This window comes from Chionomys nivalis, chromosome 19 (genome assembly GCF_950005125.1).
Source record: "Chionomys nivalis chromosome 19, mChiNiv1.1, whole genome shotgun sequence".
NCBI classification, from domain to species: domain Eukaryota; kingdom Metazoa; phylum Chordata; class Mammalia; order Rodentia; family Cricetidae; genus Chionomys; species Chionomys nivalis.
The window spans coordinates 13,589,905-13,603,057 of NC_080104.1; the positions used below are offsets into that span (position 1 = coordinate 13,589,905).

At 46.5% G+C, this 13,153-nt stretch overlaps 1 protein-coding gene across 2 annotated transcripts in view; it reads left to right on the forward strand.

Moving 5' to 3' along the window:
* The window catches only part of Runx2 (RUNX family transcription factor 2), a 237,946-nt gene that overhangs the window by 129,490 nt on the left and 95,303 nt on the right, over positions 1 to 13,153 (forward strand). The window lies entirely within an intron of this gene.

Sequence of the window (13,153 nt, forward strand, 5' to 3'; positions counted from 1 at the left end):
GTGAGAGGGGGGACGTCATAGTGAGCACTGTGCTGTTGTTTGCCGTGCTTCTGGAGGAGTAGACAGAAACTCCAGCCATCAACATGTCTTTAGCGCCTGAGCCTGAAGGATGGGGTGCCTGTGCCATTCTCCTGCAAAGCCCCTGTATCTGGGTCTGGATGAGCCCGGGTGTGTAGACCTCTGAGACAAGAATGGGGCCCAGCAGCTGACCACCCCCCCTTCCGGCTTTAGTCAGATCCCAGGCAGCCCAGATAGAGGGAGTTGTCCATTTTCCTTCCTATACTTCTTTTTGGGTCTTCAGAAATAAAAACCCAAGTCCAGTGATGATTAAAACAGACCTTGGCCCAAAGGACTTTGGCCTCAGAAGCTTTCTGCTAGGGAACCTAACTGTATTTTGGGGATTTTGTTTTTTCTTTTGGCCAGTGCTTATTTTTGGTAAGTCCTTCCTTTTCCATGAGATTGAGAAGTTACTTGCTTTATGGTCTGTCTGTTTTGACTTACCAAGGTTTCAATGCAGGGGTCCAGAGACCCTGGTTAGAGATGTTAGGTCACTGGCCATATTGCTTCTTTATCCTAATAGGATAACGACTTCCCCTAAGAGGGCTGTTCCCCAAGAAATCTTGGAAGCAGATTATTTCTAGGGGAAGAGCCATCCTAGAAGAACATGGCTGAGCTATGGCCAGAGAATTTGTTTGCAACTCTTTCAAGATGAATATTTATTTCAATTAAACATTCCCATGGCTTTTAAAGGCACGGGGAGGGGCACATAAGCGCTCTCTCTTGTCCCCTGCCACATCCCTTCACTCCTCTGAACCTTGAGTTTCTTGCTTACTGTCTAGACCTTGACGTGGACATTTCCCCGACATTCTCCTTTGCTTTCTAGACTGTTTTCAAGCCTCATAAATACAAACATGTGTCTCTGTTCTCTGTTCAGAGTTCTCTGCTGTGTCCAGAGTCTTGAGGGGCAACCTCTACCTACTGGATGCCAAGAGAACCTCTCAATCCCCACCACCAAAAATACTTTTAGGCATTACCAAATGGGTAGCATCTCCATGGGTTGGAGGCTTTGCCTAAAGTCTTCTGTGGAACTGGGATGAGGGTGTAACTGAGCTGGTGGGAAGGGATGCTGCCCACTAAGCCGAGGTCACCAGCAGAAGGCTGAAGGGCTTCCTATCATGCATGAGGGCCTTTGTCCATCCCTTCACCCGATGGACCTGGGGATTGATTAGAGTGGGAGAATGCTCCTGCTGTAATTCTCTCTGCTGCCTCTCAGCTGATCTGAAGGCTGCCGTGAGGCTGGCATTTTCCCTTGGCTGCTCTGTTTTCTTACTGCAAGAGCAGGCGGAAGAAGAAAGTCCATTCTCCAGTGCTTTTGACCCCTCGTGTCCCAAATATTTAATCATGAGACATTTCTGTGAGAGTGGGAGTTTCCTGTTAACTCAATCCCAGCCGAGACTGGCCCAATAAACACCTTAGCTCTCTGTTACAGAGTTTATTTGGCTGGGCAATGGGTATCGCCATGTAAACAGGAAGCCCCTGAAGTTATTATCTACAGATGTGGTTGAAGAGCCACATGTTTGTATTTATGAGACTTGAAAACAGTCTGGAAAGCAAAGGAGAATGTCAGGGAGCCCTTGGTCACAGTGAGCACAGGTCTTACAGCAATGCAGGCTCTCTGCCCCTCCTCCCATTTCTTTTGAGAATGGATGAGACACAATACAGATATAACCAAGGGCACCGTGAAAGTGGGGATTAATTCCTGTGAGTGAAGCCACCACCTCTATATGTGCTATTAGGTCAGAGGCAGGGAACTGTGGCCTCCGTCCCAGTCCCAGGTCTGTGACAATCAGGTTAGAGACCATTTTAGAAAACAGAATATTGAGGGCACTGAAAAAGTGGGTGACTCTGGACAACAGTGTTACAGCCTGAGGTTTTGCTTTTTCAGGGAAGGTGGAGGACTATTTTTACTGACTCCTGTGATTTCACTGGTCTCACCAGGTTCCGTATGCAAGACCACGAACCTTGCACATTTGCTCCTAGAGCCCATGCTGAAGGACAGGTCTACCCTGCTTGCCACCCCAGGGCTGCTCATCTATGCACAGTGCAATGCGTCCCCCACCCATGGCTCTCCTTGTCCTTTCTGAGCTCTCTTCTTGGTCTTGGAGTTGTTTAAGAAAGGCTAGGTAGGAACTGCCATTTATTCTGGCCTCTGAGCAAAGGCAACAGACACCTCCCTCATTGCATTCTTCCTATGCACCCTGATCAGCCTTGCTGGGACTTCCTAGGGACTTTGCAGCTATTCAATCTGGAGACCTTGGGAAAAGGAGTTTTAAAATGTCTTCCTCAAAACTTAGATTAGGCGAAAATATAATAGACCAGGGTGGTGGTAGTGGTGGTGGTGGTGGTGGTGGTGATGGTGGTGTGTGTGTCCATGCAAGCACACCTGAAAGGAGGAAGGGAGAGGATGGCAAACCATTAAAGAAATTGAAGCGAACCACTCCTGGGGATGGCATTGATTTGCCTGAGGTATTTGTCATGACTGTAATTTCTCAGGGGCTTAGGAGAAGCCCCACTGTCCTATAGTTTCTAATTCTTCTTCACATGGATAAGGAGCAGTAAGCTCCTGGTGTTAGCAAAGCATGCTGGGCGTGACCTTTAAGAAGAGGTCATTACTAATTTTTGTAAAGCTTTCCTTCAAATGCCTCTTATGACTCAATCCAGCCCTGTTGTTCAGAGAAACTCAGCCAGTCAGAAAGCAGGAAGATGCAATTCGGGAAACTTGCCTAACCTTTACTGAGACTTCTTCATTTTCTTATTATGTTACAGTGATGTCTGGCCACTTAGTGCAGGGTTTGTTTTTTTAAACTTGTTTAATGTATTTATACTAGCATTACAAATGTTGCTTCTCTTTTCCTATCACCTCCATATGTGTGGGCATGGTATGCATGTGTGTTTGAGTGTGTGTACTTACACATACATGGGGAAGACGTACATGCATGTGGGGCCCTAGGTTGACATAGGGAATCATCTTCAATCACTCCACACTGTGTTCATTGAGGCAGGGTCTCTCATTTGAAGCCAGGGCTCACTGAGATGGCCGTCCTGGCTCACCAGCTCATCTCGGATCTCCTTCTTTGTTTTTCCTGTCTCTACCTTCAAAAAGCTCTGGAATGGCCAGCAGTCCACCACACTCGCCTGCTTTCCTGTGGGTTCTGGGCACGCAAACTCAACTTGGTCTTCATGATTTTGAGTTAGGTACTTTACCCAACAAGCCACCTCCAACCGCTCAGTTCTTTACCCCGCTATGTGTTTTTCCCCCGCTCATTTGGTCCACTCGAGCTGCTAGAAAGTGAAGCATTCCACCTGCCATTCTCGTAAAACAAAAGCAAGCAAACACAACTTCCAGCAAAGAATTCTACCGGAAGGCAAAGTAACAAAGGAATGCAACTTGAGTTAGGACCAGAACAAAAATAAAAGCAGTCCTCAAGTGGCTGTGTGCTCTGCAGGTCTTAGGAAACTTCTGGGGCACCGGAAGTACTAGAGTTAGCCTGAATGAAGGGTTAGCGCAGATAGAGATGGTGCATCAGGTAGGGGTACCAAGGGCTCTCGAAGCCGATTGATAATAGATTGATGTAAGTGTTCAGGTTTATTCTTTAAAGCCAGCAAAAAGCCAGCACGCAGCACAGCACTAACAGGGGTGGGAGTGCCCACAAAGTGCCTGAAGGCTTTAAATGCCTTGGACGCCCTTGTGCTTCCTACACCAAGCCACTGACTTGGTAGAATGTCATCTTTTCCAGCCAGTCAAGCAACCGACCCGTTTCACTTTCTCTCTCTCATTTCTGTCCATTCTCCGGGCTCCACATGAAAGAGAGGTTCATGGCTTCTGCTGGTCACACCTTTGGCCTAAACTTTCCTCTGATATTTAATATTTAAGATCATGAAAGTCATGATGGCTTTGTCCCTTTAGCAGGTGCTGAGGAAATTGGGTGGGGATCTTTGGGAACAAAAAAAAATATGTTTTAGTGTGGACATCTTGTCCTTGGTGCATTGGCAGCGGACAAATGCCAAGATTACTATTGACGGTAGTTTTTGCCGAAACCTTCCAGAACAGAGCGTGAACTCAGGTTGTGCAGAGAGAGGTTAGTGGGCCAACTTGCACTTCTGGGCCTTGGGAGGCAGAGGAGTATTAGGAAGGAAACAAGTGCTGAATTTGAGCAAGGAGTTAAGTGGTTAATAGGAACTAAGGCTTTTTATTGGCTAATAAAACCTCTCAAGATTTTTTATATTATATGGTTCCTCCAGGCTCCTGGCCCAGTGCTCAAAAACAGAAAAAGACAAAAACAACAGCAAAAGGCTAGAGCTTAAATACCAACGCAGCTCCAGTCTTGTTTACTTTTTCATTTCCGCAGTTGTAAAAAAAAAAAAAAAAAAAAAAAAAAAAGTACTTCAGATTTATCACACTGGAGCTCTGGACCAGAGATTCTTGCCTCCTCAGGAAGGAAAACATAAGCCCCGTGTCTGTGTTTCAGGAGAGGGAGACCCACGGTGGAGGCTTTGGAAAGCCTTGGCGGGGAGGAAGAGCAGACACTTCATGGACCACATCCCTGGTCCTGAATGCAAATGATCTCTGTCTTTTTATTACACGGGTACTGTTCTCCCGACAGAGCGGGATGTTCTTGTTTTTAATAATAGCCAGACCAGATGCTAACTGCTCCCCAGCGACATGCTGGATGAGTGAGAAGGCAAACAGCTGATTCCTGTTAAGAAGAACACTGAGAGAATAAGCCAGAAAGTATGAGAATTCTCTGGAAGCTTCTGCTTTGTAAACCCCTGTTTGGCAGGAAGATCACAGAATCCGAGCTGAAAACACAATGTGTCCCCCTGCACCCGTTCCTTGTCCCGCTGCTTATTGGGACCCTGGAGTTTTTGCCATGTAACCCTGTCCTGCATTATTCGGGGGACGGACTCCAGGTTCCTCCAGAGGGAGAATCCGAAGCTCTGGGCCCTCGAACTTTGAATGACTGTAGAAAAATATCCATCAGTAGGAGGAACTTTTCGCTGGTTCCTTTGCCATAGAAAACAGTGAAATTCTGACCGCGAGCCGATCTTTACAAACGGCACCTTTGTTCCGTCTTTTTGACTCCTTCTTCCCCCTGTCAGAGTCCATCAATCTGCCAGATACTATTTTGTTTTAGAATGTGACCCATTTGCAACAGACTTTCTTCGTTCCCAGTGACCTATCAGAGATAGTATGGAGGCAGGTTGCCTGATGTTATTTCCAGGAGACAGAGGTGTCCTGTGGCACGGGTCTATGTAGAGCTTTCTAGATTTCTTGGGACTTGGCTCCCAGCGTCGGCAGGAGGCTCACCCCTCAGCCCCTCCCAAGGAGGCTCTTTGTTGTTCTTTTTGCTTCATCCTCAGTACCTCAAAGGTCCTCTTCCCAACTGTCTTTCTTTCCCTCCAATGCTAAAACTCTCCCAGCGCTTTTCTATTGTCCTCCTCCCTCATTGGCTTTGAGTCCAGGTGGCCCAGATTGCACAAGGGGCTCTGGGCTTAGGATGCCTTTGAAAGCCGTTGCTTTGATTGCTCTCTGGGAGTAAATCAGATCTGGTGGCCGTCACAGAATGCCCTGTGCACCTGGTACTATTTGCAAGGTTTCTCTTGCCTTATCTCAGTTTTCCCAGCAGCCCAGGGACAGGTTAGCAGTGTTTCTCTTCCCATTTCACAGATAGGAAGCTGGGGTTCAGACTTGTCCCAGGTTACAGGGCTATTAAGTCTCAAGCCTAGATCTGCCTGATTGCAAAGACAGCCCTCCTGAGCCATGGATTTGCACGCAATCTCCTTTCTCATCTGTATAATGGAGGCTATGAGAAGTAAATGAGTTAACGAGATATGAAAATGCCTTGCAAGGTGTCTGGTACGTAATAGGTGTAAAATAGATGGTACCTATTATTACTCGTGATAATTAAGACGATTATTTTAAAAAGCTCACGAAAAACTTTCAATTAGTTTGAAACACAATAAAGCCAGAGCCACAAGTGGGATGATTTTTAAATACAATTTTGACATTTAAAAATCGGAAAGTGATAGTTTTCTATAGAATTTGAGCCCCTTTCCCTTTCTTTCAGAAGAAAATGTGCATGTGGTTCTAGGGCTTGAACCCCAAAGCCTGTGCTTGCTCACCAAGGGCTGACACTGAGCTAAATCCGTGATTCAAATCACCTGAGTATTTGTTGTTTTGTTTTTCTATAAAACATGAAAACTACATTGGCACAGGCTCCTTACCAGAGGCACCGTCCCTGCGGAGCATCAAGCTCTCCCGTCACAGCGGGCATAAGGGCAAAGCACCTCCACACGTTCGGAATAGAGACGGTGGCCCTAACTTGACCCCAGGTGTCTGTGGTCTCTTCCAAGGCTTTCCATTAGTTTCATATAAACACCGCTACTGGAGGGAGAAAAAAAAAGTATTATTAAACTTAATTTGGCAGTTGTTGGACTCATTTAACAGAAAAGAGAAAGACCACAGCCAAGAGATCTCTGTCAATTCCAATTCTCTCTTTTCTATGCATGGCTATGGGGTCCCCCCCCACCCCTGATGAAAGGAGAGCACCTGGTGCCCCTTTCTGAGTCCCTAAAGTCATGCAATGGAGGGAAAGGTAGCTGAGGTAGAAGAGGATCCAGGCCTGATAAAAGCTGCTACAGCTAGCAGTAGAACCCCTGGGGGGCCCTAGGTTTTAGCACCAGAGTCTGGGGTTCTGAGGGAAGCCAGAGTAGAGACTATGAGTGCTCCCTGCCCTAAATCACTCCCGTCTTCTGAGCATCTTACAAAATGACCCCTCTTTCTCCCAATCTCTCTCTCTCTCTCTCTCTCTCTCTCTCTCTCTCTCTCTCTCTCTCGGCAAATCATATTCAGTTCCGAGCTCTAGGCAGAATAGTATGTAAGATGGCGGCCACCACCGGAAAGCTACTGAGGCACACTCCTACTCCTTTTAGTCCACCTCAGATGTTTCTGCCACTCTTTTATTTACTCTAAGTCAGTCAGGATGACCAAAACCAAGGTTTAAAAAGTTAGGGCAGAATGTTTGCTGGAGTCCACATTTTCCAGAACCCCTATCAACACGGGGTTGCTGTGGCAGCCACCTGTAATCCCGGTGCTCAGGAGACAGACATGGTAGTCAGCTGGGCTATTGATAGACTCTGCATCATGGAAGAAGCCCCACTAAGAAGTGGAGAGCAGCTGAAGAAGGCACTGAGCACGAACTCCTGGGATACACACACATGCACACAAGTACTAGTGCACGCACACCCATAGACATCACACCTACAAGCACCCACATACACAGAAACAGGCAAACACACACACACACACACACACACACGTACACGCACACACACTCGGGGGGGAGCATTCTCCGTTCGTTTGTAGAGAGAATTGAGGTAGTTTTGATTTCTGTTTATGGCCAATTTCGTTTCCTTTTGCTCATTTCCTTTAGTGCTGAGCATTTGTAGGCTACTTAACATTGATCTGAGTCACAGGAAACCTTGGTTCCCACCACATGCATGTGTGACTCGGGGCTCCACACAGAAGAAGCTTCTCCTTCCTGTCACAGCAGCCTTGCAGCCAACTCTGCATTGGGGCGTCAGTGGAAGGGGGACAGCAGGAGACTGCAGAGAGATGTGGGTTCCAGGTCTTTAACTCCTCCTAACTTGTTGCATGACCTTGAACAAGCCACTTCACCTCTCTTGACCCTCTCTTTAAGCATGGACAATAATAAATTGCCTGCCAGATGGTCTGTTGACCATACAACGTTTACCTATAGACTTGAATTGGCTTTTAAAATGGAGAAATTATGGGGAGATTTAAGAGGCAGCTAGAGCCTGTCTAACGGCAGGGAGAGAATGGGCTCCATTGTTTCTCATGGCCCTGGAAAAAATGGTCATTTTGTAGAGAAAGAGGAAATGAAATCCCGAAGAGGTGAAATCATTTCTGCAAGATCACCCTGTGGGTGCAAGACTGGAGACCAGGGGTGAGGACGTCTCTTTCCAGGAGCCCCTGAACGGTCACTTTTGTAACGGAAACATCCTTGGCATCGTATTTTCACCAAGCAGTTAGTGGCTTCCCTAGTTTCCATGAACTTAATTTCCATTTGTTGCAAACTGAGTCAGACAGATCCCCTGAAATTTTGTTTTCTGTAATTCCCAGCCCACTGGGAATCATCTATATCACACTCCAGCTAATCAGGTTAAAGATGGAGCGTTGCTCTCTAAAAAGCAAGGTGAAGTCAGCCTGCCATGTCTGGAATTGAGTAGGAGAGAGTTGAAGCCATTCATTGCTGGACAAAGCTGTCCTATCCACGGGTGAGGCCTTTCCAGCTGATTCTCCTGGGCTGGACAGGAGAGCTTTTCCAGTTCAGGCTCCCGTTGTCCATGCTCAGGGTAGGCTCACTGGCCTTGTAATGAAGACTCTTCTCTCATTTCCCATGCTGGTCGCTAGGACGGGGCCACTCTGTCACTTAACCTGATAACAAAGGCATTTCACTTGTACCTCCTTGTTTTCCCTTTTCTGCTTGTATGACCTATAACCTACAGCTGATGCCTCTTCAATTTAAGAATCATCAGGAGAGGGGGATGGAGAGATGACTCAGTGGTTAAGAGCACCAACTGTTCTTCCAGAGGACTCAGGTTCAATTCCCAGCACCCACAGGGCAGTTCACAACTGTCTGTAATTCCAGTACCAGGGGACCTGACACCCATGGCGAAACACCAATGCACATAAAATAAAAATAAATAATTAAAAAGAAGAACAAGGAGAGGAAAAGCATGCTAACAGGGCAATGAGAGCTCACAAGAGTCTAATGTTGCCATTTGACAGAAGTTACAATGTAATTAGGCGTAGCACGCCCTCTTGGTTCAATGATAGTCCTGCTGTGGTTGTGCCAAAGGCTCTTCAAATCAAGAGCTTCTGCATTAAGGAGAAGAAGGAGGTGAGATGCCAGGAGGACTCCAGCTTCAGCCTATCCATAGCTTGAGAAAAAGGTGACTCTTGCTTTGCATCTCAATTCCCTAACCTGGTCTGATCTTAACGGAGGGGTTACATTTTTATTTCAGTAAGCTCAAATATGAGTTGAACACTCTCAAGACAGGATGGATATGTAAACGACTGAGACACACCCTAACATCATGAAGAGCACCTGATCTGCCCCTAGGGACAGATAGAGACACTCCTCCTTGTACAGCAGGTGGTATAACAGAGATGTGATCCAAGGGCCTAGGGACACCAGGAGCAGCAAGCTCCTGGGACAGACACTGCATTTGAGCCTCATCTGGATGAGTGGTTTTATGCCATCTTGGGTCTGAAGCTAAACCAGCACCCACCCTGCACCCTCCCTTTAGCACAGTACCCAGGAATAAAGATGTGCTGCCCGGGAGTACCAAGGCTCTTTAGAAGAAAAAGAGGCAGAGGGGGACAGTACCCCACTCCACCGAGAAGAGCAGGACGGGTTCTCAGAGGGCTTGGAGTGAAGGCTGAGGGGTGGGCATAGACTCAGCTGTGCAGCAGATGAGTAGAGGTGGACTAGAAGCCATGCTTTGGGGAATCGCATACAACGAGAGCTGGCTTCAGCCTGGCAGGGAAGGTCATGCTTTGGGGAATCACACACAACCAGAGCTGGCTTCAGCCTGGCAGAGAAGGTCATGCTTTGGGGAATCACACACAACCAGAGCTGGCTTCAGCCTGGCAGAGAAGGTCATGCTTTAGAGATGCAGCAGCCCCAGGATGTGCAGCACCAAACCAGCCCTTTGAATAGGTGGTGGAGCTTGGCAAGTAAGGGGTTCAAATTGAATAATTGAAAACCAAGATACATGACAAAAATAAATACAAGATTTTAATGCTTAACAAAAGTGGGTATAGACAGCAGAAATCAACCAACTTTTAGTCCATACCTTGGATTGTTTTATCTAGTTGCTTACCCAACACCTATAAACCAGGTGATTTAAAGCCCAGATGGGATAATGAGGGATAGGTTTGGCACAAAACGCCTTCAGCATTCAGGAAGAAAGGGTGATGGGCATAAATAGTTGGGTAAGTGTAAAGGGCATAATAACTGTACTCTGAATGGTTAGGTATGCACTGAGCCACCCTATCCTGAGAGGTGTCGTGCCTATGACTCCAGCTATACCCACACTTCTGAGCTCTCCTTCAGAGGCCCGCCATGCCCTCCAGGACTGCACACAAACTCCTCCAAGTCCACCCCAGCCATGACTGGGCTGTGGATCTCTCCTTTATAGAAATAAATTAGTCCGAACTCTCTCTCACCCTGGAAGAATGAGAGTGTTTGAATTTCAAGGGAAGTTTTTGGGAGCCATTTGAGCCTCACCTCCAAAGCCCCTATAGGGAACTTCTTGGAGATCTTTTTTTGGCACCTGGACCTGCTGCATCCTCGCAGGCAGGCTGTGTCTCCCTGTCCAGCCAGAAAACCAACCCTCATTCCTTCTTGCCCAAGCACTCTGTCCAGGTCCCTTGCAATAAGAGAATTTGTGTCTTTAGTCATCATGGGTTAGGGTTAGATAGGTGGACGGGGCAGAGAGGGGGTTGACTTTACCTGAGGTTCATTTGGAGACTTGAACTTATTCTGCTCCTGTGGGAGTTAGTTTATTGATTAATTGAATGTTTATTAGGGTTATCAGAACAAATAAAGCACACGTACATATCCATAAACCCACCCATACCCCTCCCAAACCATTGCCTGGTGAAACTCATTCTATTTCCAGCCCTGACATCGTGCCAACTTGTCATTCTTCCTGGCCACATCAAGTTCCATCGGGTTTGAGTTTATTGGCTAGGCAGCGAAGTTTATGTTGTCACAGAAATTAGCCTTGATGGACAGGGATACGGCCAGGGGATCAGGAGAGCTCAGTAGACTCATGCTGTTGGCATGGCTTAGATGTTAGGGTGCCCGGAGCCCTCTCCAAGAAAAATCAAAGTTGGCTTTTTGCAGCAGCAAGCGAGTGCAACAAGACACTCCTGAGGGACAGGAGTCTGGACGTGATTGCGAGCTGTCCAGTTCCCTTTCCACCCATCTGCCAGCCCGCCTCCCTCCATAACCCCCAGTGCCGAAATCCTCCCCTCACCATGAAGGCGGGACGCGGAGGCCTGAGGTTAAGCCTCTCTCTTCTACATTTCGTGGTTAGCTTTCGTAGTTTCTTGGCTGGTTGACAATGTTGGATAATAATTCAATATTTCTTACTGAAATACTTGACCTTATTGTTAGTTTTTGTGACAAGGGGAATTTAAAGGAGCTGCAAAAATGCAAGCAAAGCGCGGCTGAAAAAGGCCAGGGTACACCACAGAGCAGTGAACAGTTTCTTTTTCTGACATCTATAAAATTTAGGTGAAAACAGGTCAACATTGATCTTGGCAAATGGGAAAGCCAGTTCTATTGTTAGCAAACGGGCTTCAGATAGAAATTCGAGTCTGGTTCAATCAAAACCACATTTTCTTTTAGAGACCAGCGATGTGCTTTCTATAAAAAATAAAGACTATTTATGTAGACACAAAGTAAAAATATTCTTGGCTGGGCAGATCATTTTGTGAGTATCAAATCAACTCCGTGAAGCGAAGGAGCCCCTTTCCTGTTCTCTGAATATTTGTAGGTTCACACACTCCACATCTCTCTTCTCTTTATTTTGAATTGGCAAGGGCCTTTGAAGACAGGAATCACATGCCAAGGAAGGTTCCTCATTGCCTGACTGAGGGACTTCCTACAGCTAGGTAGAGAGTGGCTGAGAAAGAAGTGAAGTTGTTGGTTCAAACAGAAGCACTCCTGATTTGTAATGAGGTCTATCGTTATTTTTATGAGTGTGTTCTCAAGAGCCTCGTGTGACACTTTGGGGTTCACAGAGGACAGCTCCAGGAGAAGTTTATGCACTAGCAAATTCTATCCTGCTGCGTGGTTTTTGGTCTTTCTTTCTTTCTTTCTTTCTTTCTTTCTTTCTTTCTTTCTTTCTTTCTTTCTTTCCTTCTTTCTTTCTTCCTTTCTTTCTTCCTTTCTTTCTTTTTCTTTCTTCCTGTCCTGAGGTCATCTGAAGACCTTGCCCTACTAGGCATTGGAACAGCCCTAGAAAGAAAGAACTGTGGCTTTTCTTGAGCATCCCATTAGCAAATGAAGTAGTTGAGACCCAGTGAATCTTCTGGGATAGGATTCTAGAAGCCTTGACTCTTTTCCAGCAGATTATTTTAGTTTAGTTCAGATGACATTTGCATAATATAAATCCAAATACTTTAAAATGAAAGATGCATGGGCACTGGTTTCAGATTTATTCATTTATTTATTTTATATGTATGTATGTTTTGCCTCCATGTATGTCTGTATCTGCTATGTGTGCCCAAGGAGGTCAGAAAAGGCCATTAGAGACCTTGGAACGAGAGTTACAGATGGTTGAGTCACCAAGTGGATGTGAGAACCAAACCCAGCTCCTCTGCAAGAGCGACAAATGCTCTTAACCACTGAACCATCTCTCCAGGCTCCCCTCCCCTTCGTGGGCAATATATACTCAGTCCATTGCCCTTCTAACTCCAGAAAACATGAATCTGAACCCACAGGAAGCACTTCCTCTCTGTGTTTATTCTAGATCCATTTGTGTGTCTGTATCTGTATATGCATATGGAGGCCAGAGGAAACCTTGGGTGCCATTGGCATTGTCCATCTTTATGTTTTATAGATAGGAGCTTTCCCTGGCCTGGGATTTGCCATTTGGTTAGCTTGGCTAACCACTGGGTCCCCAGGGATCCATTTATTTCCCAGCTCTGAGATTACAAACAGGTTGTTGGTTCTGGGGATCCAACTCAGGTCTTCACAACTGGCAGGATGCTTTTCACTGATTGGACTACTTCCCCAGCCGCTGAATCCAGTTTTCAATACAAATTGGTTTTCACACAGGGTCTTGTTAGGGCTCCATGACTTTAAATAAAACATGGCTCTATTTCCAGGTAGGACTGAGGCCTGGGAGAGAACATTTGTTACGTAGAGCAGCAGAGATCCTTAGCCTTAGCTGGGACTAAGGTTGGGGAATGGGAGAGCCAGGCTCTGGAACTCAGCAACATAGTATCAGCCTTTGTGACTCTGGGGCTGGCATCGAGTGGGAACCGTCTGTT